The 15,233-nt window shown below is 35.5% G+C and overlaps 1 protein-coding gene across 5 annotated transcripts in view; it reads right to left on the reverse strand.

Moving 5' to 3' along the window:
- dom (domino helicase) overlaps window positions 1-15,233 on the reverse strand; it is a 689,640-nt gene that overhangs the window by 185,824 nt on the left and 488,583 nt on the right. The window lies entirely within an intron of this gene.

Here is a 15,233-nt window from a genome sequence, read left to right on the forward strand (position 1 = left end):
GAAGTTTTTATTTTTCAGGCACTTCACACTCACATTCCCAATTCCCGGAAATCAGTTTCTTATTTTAATCACAACAAAGGATGGTATTACACGCCTTTTTCTCTTCCCTAGAGCTTCCCAGTATACGTGTATGAACTGTCTATATGCAACACACCGAAAGTTTCTATTTTCAATTCCATTTTTAGATCTGTTTTCTCGAAGATGAATTCTGATCTCACTATGATTAAAAGAACGACTCTGACTGTATTAAGAATATCTATATTTAAATCTGCACTTTCAAACGAATCATGAAATGTTATGCTCTCTGCATTTCCTCTAAGATTGTTTATAATGACACTTTCTTGGCAACAAAAGCACACTTTGTTTGTAGACATAGACTGATATTCCCCACAAAAACCAGCCTAAATATTAAATTTTATCTTCTATTGAAGCATCAGCTAGATTTACGTCAGTGTTTATTTTCTGGGGTTTGAAGCAATAAGGTTTTATTCCAGACACATTGAGTGAACTAAACAATAAGTACGTGTATTTGCTGTGTAAGCTGTATAGAGCTGAGACCATGGCAAACGAGAAAGACAGGCTTCGGCACGAATCAGAGTCATGTGATTATCATAGTCTAGTCATGGCCATATTGACACGGCTGGGACTATATGACATCATGGAATCAAGAGGCAATAATTTTACTGTTGAATTATGATCTAAAAGTTGCAGGACAATGTAATTTTCTCTCTGAAAAAGCTACAACAATAAATACAAAAACAAAACTGCGATTTTTAATTGGAGAGGGACTTTAAGGATATGCAACTATAACTGTTTACCAGATCGGTAGATTTATCTTTCTTCTTAATGGGGTATAATTATGGCTTTCTTCCATATTACAGGAATGCAGTTTTCACTGTACCAGATCTTACTGAATATTTTTAGTATTACTATCTTGGCTGTACGTCCTAATCACATGATAAATTCCCCATGAATTTTATGTGGTCCTGGGCTATTCTTTTTCTTTAGTAATAATACTGTCTAGGTTAATACTTAAATCGTAAAATCTTCATAAATGGAGGTGAAGGTTTCACATACAGGGTAATTAACGAGAATTTACCATCACTTACCGAGTTTATTTCCGAAGACATTCTAAGCAAGAAATGTCATATAAACATGTGTCCTAATACCAATATTTTTAGAGTTACACGAATTTGAAGTTGTTAGTAAAATATCTTTTTTCTTTAGTTTTAATGGTAAAAAATGATTACAAATAGAGAATGAACTGTTCAGAAGTATCATTTCTTTAACTGGGTAGTGTTCTAAAGCTAAAAATATGTTGTCAATTGCTTTGTACAGATTTTGTTTTTCATTTTTTAACTAAAAATTACATCATTCTTACGCATTTATCACAAAAATTGTTACAAATCATACGACTTTAGGAACTTGATTCTTTACAGTTTAATAATGCATCCTAATGTATAGTCTTCAAAAATTTACAAGAGCGGCATGACTTATAACAATTGCTGTGATAAATGTGTAAGAAAATGTTGTAGTTAAAAATCGGAAAAAAATTATGTATGAAGCAACTATGGAATTTACAACATATTTTTAGCTCAGAATACTAGCTAATTAAAGAAATGATACTTCTGAATAGTTCATTCTTTATCTGTAATACTTTTTTACCCTTAAAACTCAAGATTAATGGCATTTTACAAACAACTTCAAATCAGTGTAGCTCTGAAAATATTGAGATTAGGACAAATGTTTATATGACATTTTTTACTCAGAATGTCTTCGGAAACAAGCTTCGTAACTGATGGTAAATCCTCGTGAATCACCCTGTATAAACCTTTATGGAATTAAAAAAATTAACGCAACTGAAAATTTATAAGACATGAAAATTTCATGTATAAACATTTTTTGGAATGAAAAATTAACATAACTGAAAACTGATAAAAAAACACACGCACGCACGCACGCACGCACGCACACACACACAAAAAAAAGTATTCCAAGGGAAAAAGGGAGGAATTACAAACCATTCTGGTCAGAGAATTTAGAAGCATTAAAAAGCGAACAAAATACACCTGAGGAGTAACAGCTAGCGCATCTGGCCGCAAAACCAGGTGGTCCAGGTTCGAGTCCCGGTCGGGGAAAGTTACCTAGTTGAGGTTTTTTCCAGAGTTTTCCCTCAACCCAATATGAGCAAATGCTGGGTTACTAGTAACTATTGGTGCTGGACCCCGGACTAATTTCACCGGCATTATCACCTTTACCTCATTCAGACGCTAAATAACCTAAGATTTGATACAGCGTCGTAAAATAACCCACTTAAACAAAAAAAATACAGGTAGGGATAAGGCAGAAGGTACAAAAAATGGAAGTGATGTTCAAGATGGAGGAAAACTGCAGCTAAATTGGCTAAGGAAGTAAATACTGCATAAAATAATAATAAATTTATAGAAAATGTAAATTACAGAACCGATGGACCTGAAGATTGTGAGTTCTTGAGTAGTATAAAGAATAATAGAATGACTTCGAATACAACAATTATTTACAATACATATAACAAAATATTATCGTCACAACAAACGCCAGAACAACGAATTTTTCAGTTCTGCAAATTTTTATATTGGTCCCCACCATTTCCCTATCCCTATGTAAAAAGGGATGTTTTATAATGGAGCTGCCTTTTAATCTAAGCCGACTGACTACTCTGGCTGTATAAAAAATATTATCTCTGTGTGTGTGTCTGACTGCCGCACATGTATGTAGTTGGTGACTCTACTATTTAGCCTTTGTAACCAAGATGTCTACTGTTGGTGTGTACACCAATACTGGATTGTATCAGCTTATGCGTGAGAAAGAATCAGTAACTCAAGCAAAATACACAGTGGCATGAAGGAGATGTGGCGAGAAAGTATGGAATCAGTGTGTCGACTATTTTCACGTTTCTAACAGGAAAAAAGTAAAGAAAGTCTTGAGATCACTTCCATAGGGCCAATGTGAAAAGAAAAAAGCAAGGCCGTAGGGTTTCTGGATGAAGATTAAGCAATCTACCGATGGTTTGTAAAATATGAGGTGCGTCCATAAAGTAACTTTCCCACTCGTCCTACAGCTAGCTATATGTTGTGCGGTGACTGCGTGTACATGATAATGTCCTGGCATGGCACATGCGCTAGCAGAACTTCCTGAGTGCTCTCAGTAGCTTCGTTGCATTAGTTGAAGATGGATGCTCGTATTCCAGCTCCCGTCGCGTGTGAAGTGCAATCAGTGATAAAGTTTTTGAATGCACAGGGCATAGCGCCGATTTAAATTTATCGTCAGCTGTGCCAGGTCTATGGCCTAATATCATGAGCAAGCAGATGGTGCGTTGCTGGTGTAGACAATTTGCAATAGGACACCAAAATGTGCATGACGAGGAGTGCAGTGGGAGGTCAACCATCATCACAAACGACCCTGTGGAGCAACGCACTGCTTGCTCATGACATTAGGCCCATAGACCTGGCACAGCTGACGATAAATTTCAATCGGCGCTATCCCCTGTGCATTCAAAAACTTTATCACTGATTGCACTTCACACGCTGCAGGAGCTGGAATAGGAGCGTCCAACTTCAACCAATGCAACAAAGCTACTGAGAGCACTCGGGAAGTTCTGCTAGTGCATGTGCCATCCCAGGACATTACTCTATCACATACACACAGTCACTTCGCGCAACATATGGTTTGCTAGCTGTGGGACGAGTGGGAAAGTTACTTTATGGACGCGCCTCGTACATTCATATATGTGTATTTATATGAAAATACTACTTTTGATTCTTTAAAATGTTTAAGTTATTACTCACTTGGAAGGAATGCTACATACAGTATATTCACATGCAAATTTCATTCAAATTGGACATTTACGTTCGGTGTAAGTTAAATCTGATTAACATTTAAAGGTAAGTTTTTTTTCACTCCAGTTACTAAATTCTTTAACACTAAAATGCCCAGTTTCTGTTTACCTAGAATGCTGAAACGGGTCAACTTAACCCAAACTATAACATTTGAAATCCTTTGTACTTTTATTCCAGTATTTATATTTAGCTTTGTATTGGTACATTTATAACATTTTAGTAGGAATACACAAAAATTGAACAATTTAACAATGGTACGGTATTTTACTTCAATGCGACAAAAATTGGTAGTACAAGAAATGATACTTTTAGACAAAAACTGCAGTACTATAAACATCAAACTGCCAGATATAATTAAGTTCAAATCCGATGATCACACACACTTGACAAAGATATGTATTTTTTTTTTCTACATTTACCATAGACTATTTTCTTGCAATGTAGGCATTTACTGATACTCTTGTTTTCCTTACAATTCTGCTTTATTTCACATCAGCGAAGTTTCGGTTAATCTTCAGATTCTAAATCACCTAGTATACTAATGATGATAATGATGATGGTGATAATAATAATAACAAAAAACTACCTCTTTTTTATTTTCACACAATGCTTCTTCAATTTTTAAATCTCACTCTCTGTAGAATCGCTGGATGAATCATCTTGTGAAGGCACAAAATCATCACCATCACCATCATCATCATCTTCGTAAGAGAATATCTCTTTCCCATCTGAATCTTCATTCCTAACTTTTTGGACCTCAGCGATGAGCTCATTTCCACATAATATTTTCTGATGTGGTCTATGAGATATTGTGTTTGTCACATTCATGTTGAAAGGACTACTATGAAGAAATCTAAGAATATAAAATGCAACTTAGATTTTGTGCATTGTTGCATAATGTCAGATACATAACGTCTTTGTTGCTTGAATAAAATAAACAGATTGTAAAATCACAATCAGGATTGTAAATACATAAATAAATAACATTACTCAAACTTGGGTTAAATGATCCACTTGGGTGTTGGAGGTAAATCAGCTCAAATTTTAAACAATACGTGGTTAATAACATTGATTCTTTGTATACGAGGCGTGTTCTTAAAGTAAGTTCCGTTTTCAATTATAGCCGTCTCATCGCTGCTATCGTTATTTTGCGCATGCGTATTTTCTTCTTCAGTCCTCAGGCAAGCTGTGCATGCAGTTTCAGAGCTTCAGTCCGTGTGTGTGGTTAGTTGTGATCAGTTGAAATGTTTAAAGTGATCGAGTACCCCGCCGACTGTGAGATGCGGCCTGTTATCCATTTCTTGAATGCGAGAAACATCAAACCAGCTGACTTTCATCGTCAACTTTGTGAGGAGTATGATGCCATTAGTGATGGAATGGTCAGGAGATGGGTTAGGAAGTTCAACGAGGGCCGTGTCTCTGTGCATGACGAGCAGCATATTAGTCGGCCATCTTTGATCAATTACGATTTGGTACGTGCTGTCGATAAAACAATTCATGAGGACAGGAAATTCGCAATTTCTTCGCTTTCCTTGAATTTTCCACAAATGTCGCTGAGTGTTCTCTACAAAATTGTAACAGATCGATTATGATATCGAAAATTGTGCTCACGATGGGTACTCAAGATGCTCACCAAGGAACACAAAACCAAACGAGCTTCCAGTGCATTGAGCTTTCTCACATGTTACAGTGAGCAAGGCGATGAGTTTCTTGACCATATCGTGATAGGTGACGAGACTTGGGTGTCTCACATGACACCTGAATCGAAGCAGCAGTCCATGGAATGGAGGCACACTGCATCGCCAAGGAAAAAAAAATTCAAACAAATCATGTCAACACGCAAGATCATGTGCACTGTATTTGGGGACAGAAAAGGAGTCCTACTCATCGAATTCTTGCCTCAGGGTGAAACCATTAATAGAGAAACCTATTGTCAGACCTTGAAGAAGCTCAGTCGCGGAATTCAGAACAAGAGACATGGGATGCTGACCGACGGAGTTGTGTTGCTTCATGACAACGCTCGGCCACACACAGCTCGTGACATCCAAAATCTCATCTCGAAATTTGGCTAGGTACAAATTGACCATCCCCCCCTACAGCCCGGATTTGGCTCAGAGTGACTTTCATCTCTTCCTGCACCTCAAGAAGTTCCTCAGTGGTCAACGTTTTGATAGCGATGATGAAGTGAAAACAGCAGTGCTGGAGTGGTTCGCATTGCAAGCGGGCGAATTCTACAATGAAGGGATAGAAAGACTTGTGCCATGACTCGATAAATGCCTCAATAATGGTGGAGATTATGTTGAGAAGTAATTGAAGTGTGGAGAATACAATGCAACAAAAATGGTTTGTAAATATCTTCCCGTTTACTTACTACACCCTTTTGGAACTTACTTTAAGAATACACCTTGCATATGAAACACGTCCATATTCAGGACTCTTATAAAGAGATAGTTTTATAAAAATAATTAATGTAGAATATTGTGCAGTTTAAGATTCCATTGGGTAAAATTAACCAGTTTGGGCATTCTAGTGTTAAAGATAATGTTCATCAATATTAATGTCAGTTTAAAGAAACTTTGTTTATGTAGGGAAAGGATTTGTAGTTCCGTACCTATTTTGTTTGCTACATCCTAAATATCTCTACATTTCATGTACACAGGATTCCCATAATAAAATTCTATAGGACCTAAAATGCCTAAATGAACCATGAATTCCTAAAAACTATATTTGTGTTTGAAAAGTGCCTTTTTTTCTTTTCTCTCTCTCTGTTTTTTTGCCTATATTCAAAATAAAAATACAGTAGGTACTAAAACTGAAAAAATTCTAAAAAAAGCTACAAAAATTCTCTTACAGACAAACACTGGCTCATCAAGTTCATTCCTTATTGGTCTTAGAAGGGGAGGGAAGAAGATTTTATCTAATTTCCTGGAACCGGAGTTTGTTGGCAAAAGTCCATCCTAGCATAAAAGGGGTGGTAAGTTATTCAGGTTAGGTGAGAGCTTACAAATTAATTTTAGCGTCAATGCATCCCCGTTATGGGAAGTGAAACTGACCAATTAGCAATCAGGCTTTCTCACTGATAGAATTTGACTTTTCAGTTCAGTTCAAAGCAGTAGTAGCCTACTCATTGTCAGCACCAATTCTTTGTACATAAATTCCACCTAAAATTGAATATTTACTAAAATTAAAACTATTAACTGTTCATATTATATAAACTTCATCTCCAGACCCAGACAATAAGAATTTATAAAACAGTTAGGAGAAAACTACTATCATTAAACATCAAAATATGAAAGAATACACTACCAGCTGACTGGGGAAAAAAATTATTGCTGTTTTGAAAAAGGGCGAACCCTCACATGATATTCCCAGTTATAGATCAATATCACTCATTACTGCAATAGCAAAAATCAGGGAAAAATGATTTCAAACCGACTTAAGTGGTACTTGGAATTCTAAAACTTTATCTCCTCACGCCAAGCTAGATTAGAGAGTTTCTTTCTACAAATGAATTAGTCATTCATCTCAGTCAAGAAATTAAAAATTCTTTCAATAAAGGAGAAAATAATTTGGCTATCTTTATGGACTTTGAGGCAGCTCACGACTATATTTGTGGATGTAACTTGTTACATAAATTGCATAAAATAGGTATAAAGCATACACGTTTTGTTGACTTTCAGAATTAGTAACATAACAGTTTTGTGCCACAAAATTTAATCTTACTTCTCAATATTGATACAGACTGATACACAGAAGCTTATCACAGGGACCAGTTCTTAGTGCAACTTTATTCAGTTACCATTCAATTTTAAACTGAATAATACGGAAACCTCTTCACAAGGGGAAAAAATTAGAACCATGTCATTTCCGTCTTGAACAGGTTTCAGTGTATATACGAGTATAAGCTGGCATAGTCACAGGGCACAACTAAGTTGTGGAGCGTCATTACAATTTATGTCACTAGGTTTGTCCCAAATTTCTATAAAATGATTATTAGTTCCATTACTAGGCACTTGAAAATTGTTTGATTAATCCTGTCTAATTGAATGGGTACGAAAATTATAAATAGGCTTACGTGAAGCATGTTACAGTGACATTTCAGATTTGTTTACGGCATGTTAAATAACAGTATGCAGATTTTAAGAGTGCTTTAATGAAATTTACTATTTTCTTTTCCGAAAACATGGATTTGAAAAGTTTGCTTTCAAACTATATTCTTCAGCTGTTGCTTTTACTTTGGCAAGTTGAATGTTTCTCAGTCCTGTGAATCTCTAATTCATTTTAATTGCTTAAAGTAAACCATGTCTTCCACTTTCAGAACCATTTTTACTACTACTACTATTAAACTAATTACTTACTTACGGCTTTTAAGGAACCCGCAGGTTCACTGCCGCACTCACATAAGCCAACCATCGGTCCCTATCCTGTCCAAGATTAATCCAGTCTTTATCATCATATCCCATTTCCCTCAAATTCATTTTAATATTATCCTATCATGTACATCTCGGCCTCCCCAAAAGTCTTTTTCCCTCCAGTCTCCAAACTAACACTCTATATGCATTTCTGGATTCGCCCATATGTGCTACATGCCCTGCCCAAATCAAACGTCTGGATTTAATGTTCCTAATTATTATGTCAAGTGAAGATAACAATGCGTGCAGTTCTGCATTGTGTAACTTTCTCCATTCTCCTTAACTTCATCCCTCTTAGCCCCAAATATTTTCCTATTCTCAAACACCCTTAATCTCTGTTCCTCTCTCAAAATGAGAGTCCAAGTTTCACAACCACACAGAACAAATGGTAATACAACTGTTTTACAAATTCTAACTTTCAGATTTTTTGACAGCAGACTAGATGACAAAAGCTTCTCAACTGAATAATAACAGGCATTTCCCATATAAACTAATATCTACGAAAAATATTGGACTACAAGACAGATGACAGCTTTATTGCTAAAATAGCTTAGCATTGGATAAAAACTACTACTATTACTATAGTATAGTTCTTAGTTTGTCTTAAGACAATTAGTAATTTTATTTAATAATTTTGATGTACATGTGATTAAAAATTGTTTGCAATGTCGAAATATTCTACTACAATGGTAAACTATTACTGCTGAATATTAACACATACACGATTTGGATTATTTAGGATACAAAATATGTAGCAAAAGAATTTTAGCGTTGCACATGCAGAGTTATTGTAATGGGCTTCCCTCATCCCCCAAGGTAACTATCACTGCTTTATTTTGTACTTTCATTAAATTTACTAGTCATGAGTGATGAGCGAGATAACATTTCAAGAGAGTGAGATAGATATTAAAAAAAGCGGCAAACTGAGGGAAGATAGATGCGCATTTGTCTATGAACAGCAAAATTTCAAAAACATCCCTGAGATATTTGTTTATCAAATCCTCAAATATGGATGGTACCACATTAGGAAACAAACATTTTCTTGTTGTGCTAATGCTAAAATCAGCTTCTATGAATTGCCTGCTACAAACATGTAATGCTTCGCTTGGCATCCAGAGTCCCTAGTTTGTCCCCTTGACGACAAAAGCTAAATACCACTTCCTTCTTAGTTCAACATCTTGTAAAATACAATGAAATGACAAGTCACATTCTTTACTGTGGTTCGATTTGCAGAATAACAACAGTAATTAGAAATAATCACATAAAATACAGATTAACTTCCTAATTTAATTTAATTTTAACTTAACATTTAAAATACACTACCAGTCAAAAGTTTTCGATCAGCTATGAAAACAACTATATACTTTATTTCAATGTATAAACACTTCGGAAAAGCTAAACAGACCAACAAATTAAATATTTTCTCTCTCTAAGAATATTCAAAACGAAATCCCTGTTTTAATCACAAATCCATAGTTGTGATAGATGATCGAAAACTTTTGACTGGAAGTGTATATTTATAGACACTAAAATACTACAGCATTATTTTACTGTTACCATACACTATAGATTAATCATTTGGCCTATAACGACTTCCCAGCAATTATTGTAATTCTCATGCAATGTGCTTTCAGCTTCCTATCAGTCAGTAAAATCAAAACAATTCAACTTTATTGTATTTTAAAAAGAGAGGGAAAAGTTAGGCCTATTTGCAAATGTTTAATTATGAATTCAGGGAAATGGGTGATAATACAGTACCTTAATTTATTGCTAATTCTTATAATAATAATAATAATAATAATAATAATAATAATAATAGGTGCACATGTACATGTAAAATGTATTAAGTTTGCAATGTTTAGTGTGCAAATTGAACTGCAGGAAAGACAGCGACATAGTTTATATGTACTATAGTATCTTTTAATATCAGGAATGACAGCCATTTATTTTAATATGACTGAGATATAGAATTGATCTGAATGAATGGGGGAAGAGCAAATGTGATTTGTTCAATGGTTGAGCTGTTTGAACTTTTTCCATTGCTAATTGTCAAAATTATAATATAACATTTATACTCAGACAGGCTAGCTGTTTGTAACGATCTCCACAGTAAGTTATCACTTGAAGACAAAGAGAGATCCACTCTTTGAAACGTTGTGTTATAATTTTGACAATTAGCAATGGAAAAAGTCCAAACAGCTCCACCATTGAGACACAGAAGTTGGAAAATAGCCATAAAATACTGTACGAAGCATTTAATAAACAATGGTGACTCCTTTAAATGCCCCAAATGTCAATGTCATTCAGGTGTTATGCTGCAAATCCCTAGAATCAAACATCGCTCTCAGCAGGAGAATTGGGAGGACAAATTTAAAAGGTACGCAAAACGCGTCCTTGCAAGGGGTTCGGGGCTGTAAGAAACTAAATATGTGAGCTCCAAGCCTGTTGGCCACTAGTTTCACTCTGGTGTACGCTGCTCCACTGAAGGAGTGTGGGATCCGGTTGAGAGCTGTATTTTAAGTGGATGCATCAGCTTATATATATTACGTAAGCAGTGCTTCATTGTCAAATATCTATGCACTGGACCAACAACAAAATTTTAATTTATACCCTCAAAATATCAAAACAGGTTTTAGCTAAGAAATGCTACTTCTTCAAATAATTAATGCTATAATTTCACATCTCTATGTATAGGATACAACTAAAGATTTTCTATTAAAAAAATATGACGTAGTTACTATTTAATTACCCTATGATGCTTACAATTCTACTTGTGAATATTTTTTTTTCCAAGTTCGATCTTCATTTGCCAAGTAGAGAGTTAAATGAAAAGTGACAGCACATCATTAATATATAAATCTAAGTATGTTTAATAATAAAAGCCTGGAAACTTTGTCTTTTTTTTTTTTAATGTAGCCAGGTTGTCATTCGACATTTCTGGTTTCTTTTGGCAATGACTTATTCATAACCCACTTCTGAGGTTGGAGCACCTGGAAGACAGAGTTAGGCTGCCCCAATGATATTATGATAGGATGACTACGAATGTATGGCACCAGGAGAGGTCTTAAACTCAAACTTAACCTAATTTCCAGACCATGAACGAACACAGAAACAATTCCCTTTAAGAAAAAATTCCTGTGTTGTAACTGGGAATTGAACCCGGGATCCCATGAACTGAAGCCAGAAGCTCTGACCACAAGACTACGAGGCTGGTACTATGAAATAATAAACTGCAGAAAAGGCCTTTCTTCCTACTTCTAACATAATCACAATATATTCTTATTTCAGGACCTCACATCCTGTATTGAATATTGTGTATTCCATGACTTTGTCTAATAATCACGTAAATATTATTAAAGGAGAAAAATTCGTTCGAGCACTGGGAATCGAAGCCAGGACCCTTCAGCTTGGTACGCTGAGTGTTCTTAACCAACTGAGCTATGCCGGGATCTGATGCATAGCACTGGCCAAACTCTCCTTTATTTTCAGCAATAGCTTACTACCTGCATTTTAGACATACATGTCATATATACAGGAGTCCATATTTCAATGACTTTATGGCCATTTTCAACAATAGTTTTATATCATTGTTAACACATATATTATTTGAGGACCTCATCGTCCTCTATTGAATATTGTTAAGTCATCACATAAATACTATTAATGAATAATGGTATTTACGTGATTACTACACAAAGTTATGGAATAAGGTCCTGAAATAAGAATATTTATAAGTGTTAACAGTGATCTAAAACGTTGTTGAAAATGGCCATAAAGTCATTGAAATATGCGCTTATGTATATACAGTCAACTCCGGATATAGTGAACCTCTGCGGACTTGCATATTTCGTTCACTATATCCGAAGTGTCTCTCCCTTAACCTTAAATGACATAAATGAATGAAATTGTGAACAAGAAAATAAAATATTTCATTTTTGTGGAATGGATTACACTATATATGTATATTGTTACAGTTGATTTACTTAAACTATGCTGTCAACTCACGTCCGCTTGCGAAAGACCATGTTCAATGTCACTTATAATATTTGCCTTATCTTCCAAAGAAAACACTTTACACTTCGACATTTTTATACAGTACATTCACTGTTCGAACACTAGATCAGGTAGAAATGACAAACGTTGTTATAGTGTGACTGCATACTCAGCCTTGGAATTTCCTGGGCCACTTAATGGAAACTGGGAGGGGGCTGATGGAGTTTGAAAGCCATCGAAATCTTACCTTCATTTATGCTTTGGACATAATGTCTGTCCCCTTTTAATAAAAGAAGGCAATTTCATTTTCCGTTGTTTCGATGCTATCTGTCATAATGGAAATGTTTCTGAGAACAAAAGGCAACCCTTTTGACGGTGGAGGATTAGAAATAATAGTAGTGTAGGATGCCTGAGAACAGAATGTCAACCCTTCGATGGTGGAGTGAGGCAAGATCGTCAATTGTTGCCTGAATTTACAGTACAGCTCATTGTCTAGGAACCGCTAATCCTACCTTTGTCCTTTGACTAAAAAAGTAAGAAACTTAGAATGTTCACAACACATTCTTTCAATTTTATACAAGAAGGTCTGACTTCAAATAAGAATTTGTCAGGATACAAGGTTCGCTATAAATGGAAATATTAATGTACTTTTTAATGTTTGCGGGTCGGGACCAACGATTTAGGTTCACTATAACCGAGTTCACTATATCCAGAGTTGACTGTATGTACATATGTATATGATGCAGGTAGTAGGCCATTGATGAAAACGAAGGATGAGAGTTAGGCTGGTGCTATGGATCAGATCCTGGCATAGCTCAGTTAGTTAGGAGCACTCAGCATATCAACCTGAGGGGTCCTGGGTTTGATTCCCAGTGCTGGAACGAATTTTTCTCCATTAATAATAATTACAATAACTAGAATTTATTAACAGATCAATATCTGGAGAAGAAAGCCAGATATCATTCTCTATTACAGTGAAACCTACCTGAATGGACACCGCATGACAGCGGCCACCACTTTTTGTCAGAGAATCTTCTTGGTTCATAAGTCGATATATTGTAACTCCATATTAATTAACCTATCTACGATGGATTACACTTTATTACTGACATGGAAACAAAATATCTACCAAAAATCACAGTCCAAACCTCTTAACAGACACAGATTAGAAAAATATTAGAATAAATGTATAGGAGCATAGTGTGTTATGTGTAAGTATATTTTTGAAGCAGCCTGTACCACAGAATTTTCATTCAGAATTCTCCGAAGGCTTAACTCTCACCTCCCCCCCCCCCTCCTCAGTCTGAAAACCTAACAGAACCGACCGTTTTTATGAAGAATACAGTAACTTGAGAGAGGTATACCGGTAGTATTTTTCTAGTAGAGAGAGATAGACATTTGTTCCTTTCTATCTTTGCAGGGTTGGTGAAAACCGATGTTAATAGAAATGAACAAGGTGTGGCAAGATCACACCAGTGGTTGAAAAACCTCTTTCCTCTGTATTTATAGTGTGCAGCAACAAGCGAACTGGCAAAGATGAGTTTGTAATGATTCCACGTAAATCTTTAACATTGAAGGAAAACCGCGGAAATCTTTAACATTGAAGGAAAAGGTGGACATGATCGACTACAATAGACGTGAAAGGTGTGAAGTAAGAAAACTATTGGAAGGTTCAAGATAGGGAAAACAAAAGGTGGCAGAACTTATGAAGAAACATGACAAGCTTCTCAAGAACTGGCACCTTAATGTAACGAGCAGCGCATCCGACAATTTCAAAGTGGGAATGGTGTCCTTATTAATAAAGCAGTCATAGAGTGGTTCAGCAGAATCAAAAGTCAAAACATTCCTGTATCAGGACCAGTGGTTCAGCCAAAGTGTTACAATTTACAGTTAAATTGGATGATTCAGATTTCAAATAGCTATCCTGAAAAATTTAGAAAGCGACATGACATTAAGTCCATTTTAATTTGTGGATAATTATCTACTGCTGGTATGGAGACAGTTACAAACTGGGAGGGAACGTTGTCTTCACTCATCAGTGGTTATTCTCCTGAGAATATTTTTAATGTTGATGAGACAAGCCTGTTCTTTCACACTTTACTTCTTAAAATCCTGTGCTGGAGGTATAGTGGCAAAGGAATGACTGTGATGGTGTTGATAGAAGAGTATGTGTAGAGAATGTGATGATGACACCAATGGTAGTGATGGTGTTAATACAGAAATGATTAACAATAGTACCATATAGAAGTTCTAGACTGTGTTAGGTGATTAAAGCAGTTCTATATTGTGAGGGAAGATAAAAAATGGATTGAGGATGGTACAAGACTTAATTATACATAATGAAAGCATCAATGTGAAACCAAAATGTACCAAATAAACAAATAAAACAATGTAAGTTTTTTTTATAAAAAAGTGAATGTAAAACATTGTGTTATAATATTACCAGTTTATGAGTTAAATATACATACAAGCTGGAATTCCTAGCTTTCATGTGAGCATTACCATATAATACTACTTGGTTATTTTGCTATATAAACTACTTGGTTATTTAGCATCGATAGCATTGGTGATAGTGAGGAGAAACCGAGAATTCGCCATAGATTACCTAACATTTGCTTTACGTTTGGGAAAAACCTCGGAAAAAACCCAACCAAGTAATCAGCCCAATCGGGAATCGAACTCAACTCCGCATCTGCAGGCAAGCACCTCAACTGACTGAGCTATGCGAGTGGCTATTATAAACTAAATACAGTATGTTCTGCATGCAATTCAGTAGTCTATATCTGATATGAGAGCAGATTGATCATTTCCATACTATAGTAGTTCTATATTATATAAAAGCCTTTTCTTTCAAAACATCTATTATGTAACAGACAGTTTTTTTGGTCCCAATGGTGTCTGTTGTAGAGAGGTTTCAGTGTATTCTTATACTAATATAACATAGAGGACC

Source organism: Periplaneta americana, chromosome 14, assembly GCF_040183065.1.
Source record: "Periplaneta americana isolate PAMFEO1 chromosome 14, P.americana_PAMFEO1_priV1, whole genome shotgun sequence".
Classification (NCBI taxonomy): domain Eukaryota; kingdom Metazoa; phylum Arthropoda; class Insecta; order Blattodea; family Blattidae; genus Periplaneta; species Periplaneta americana.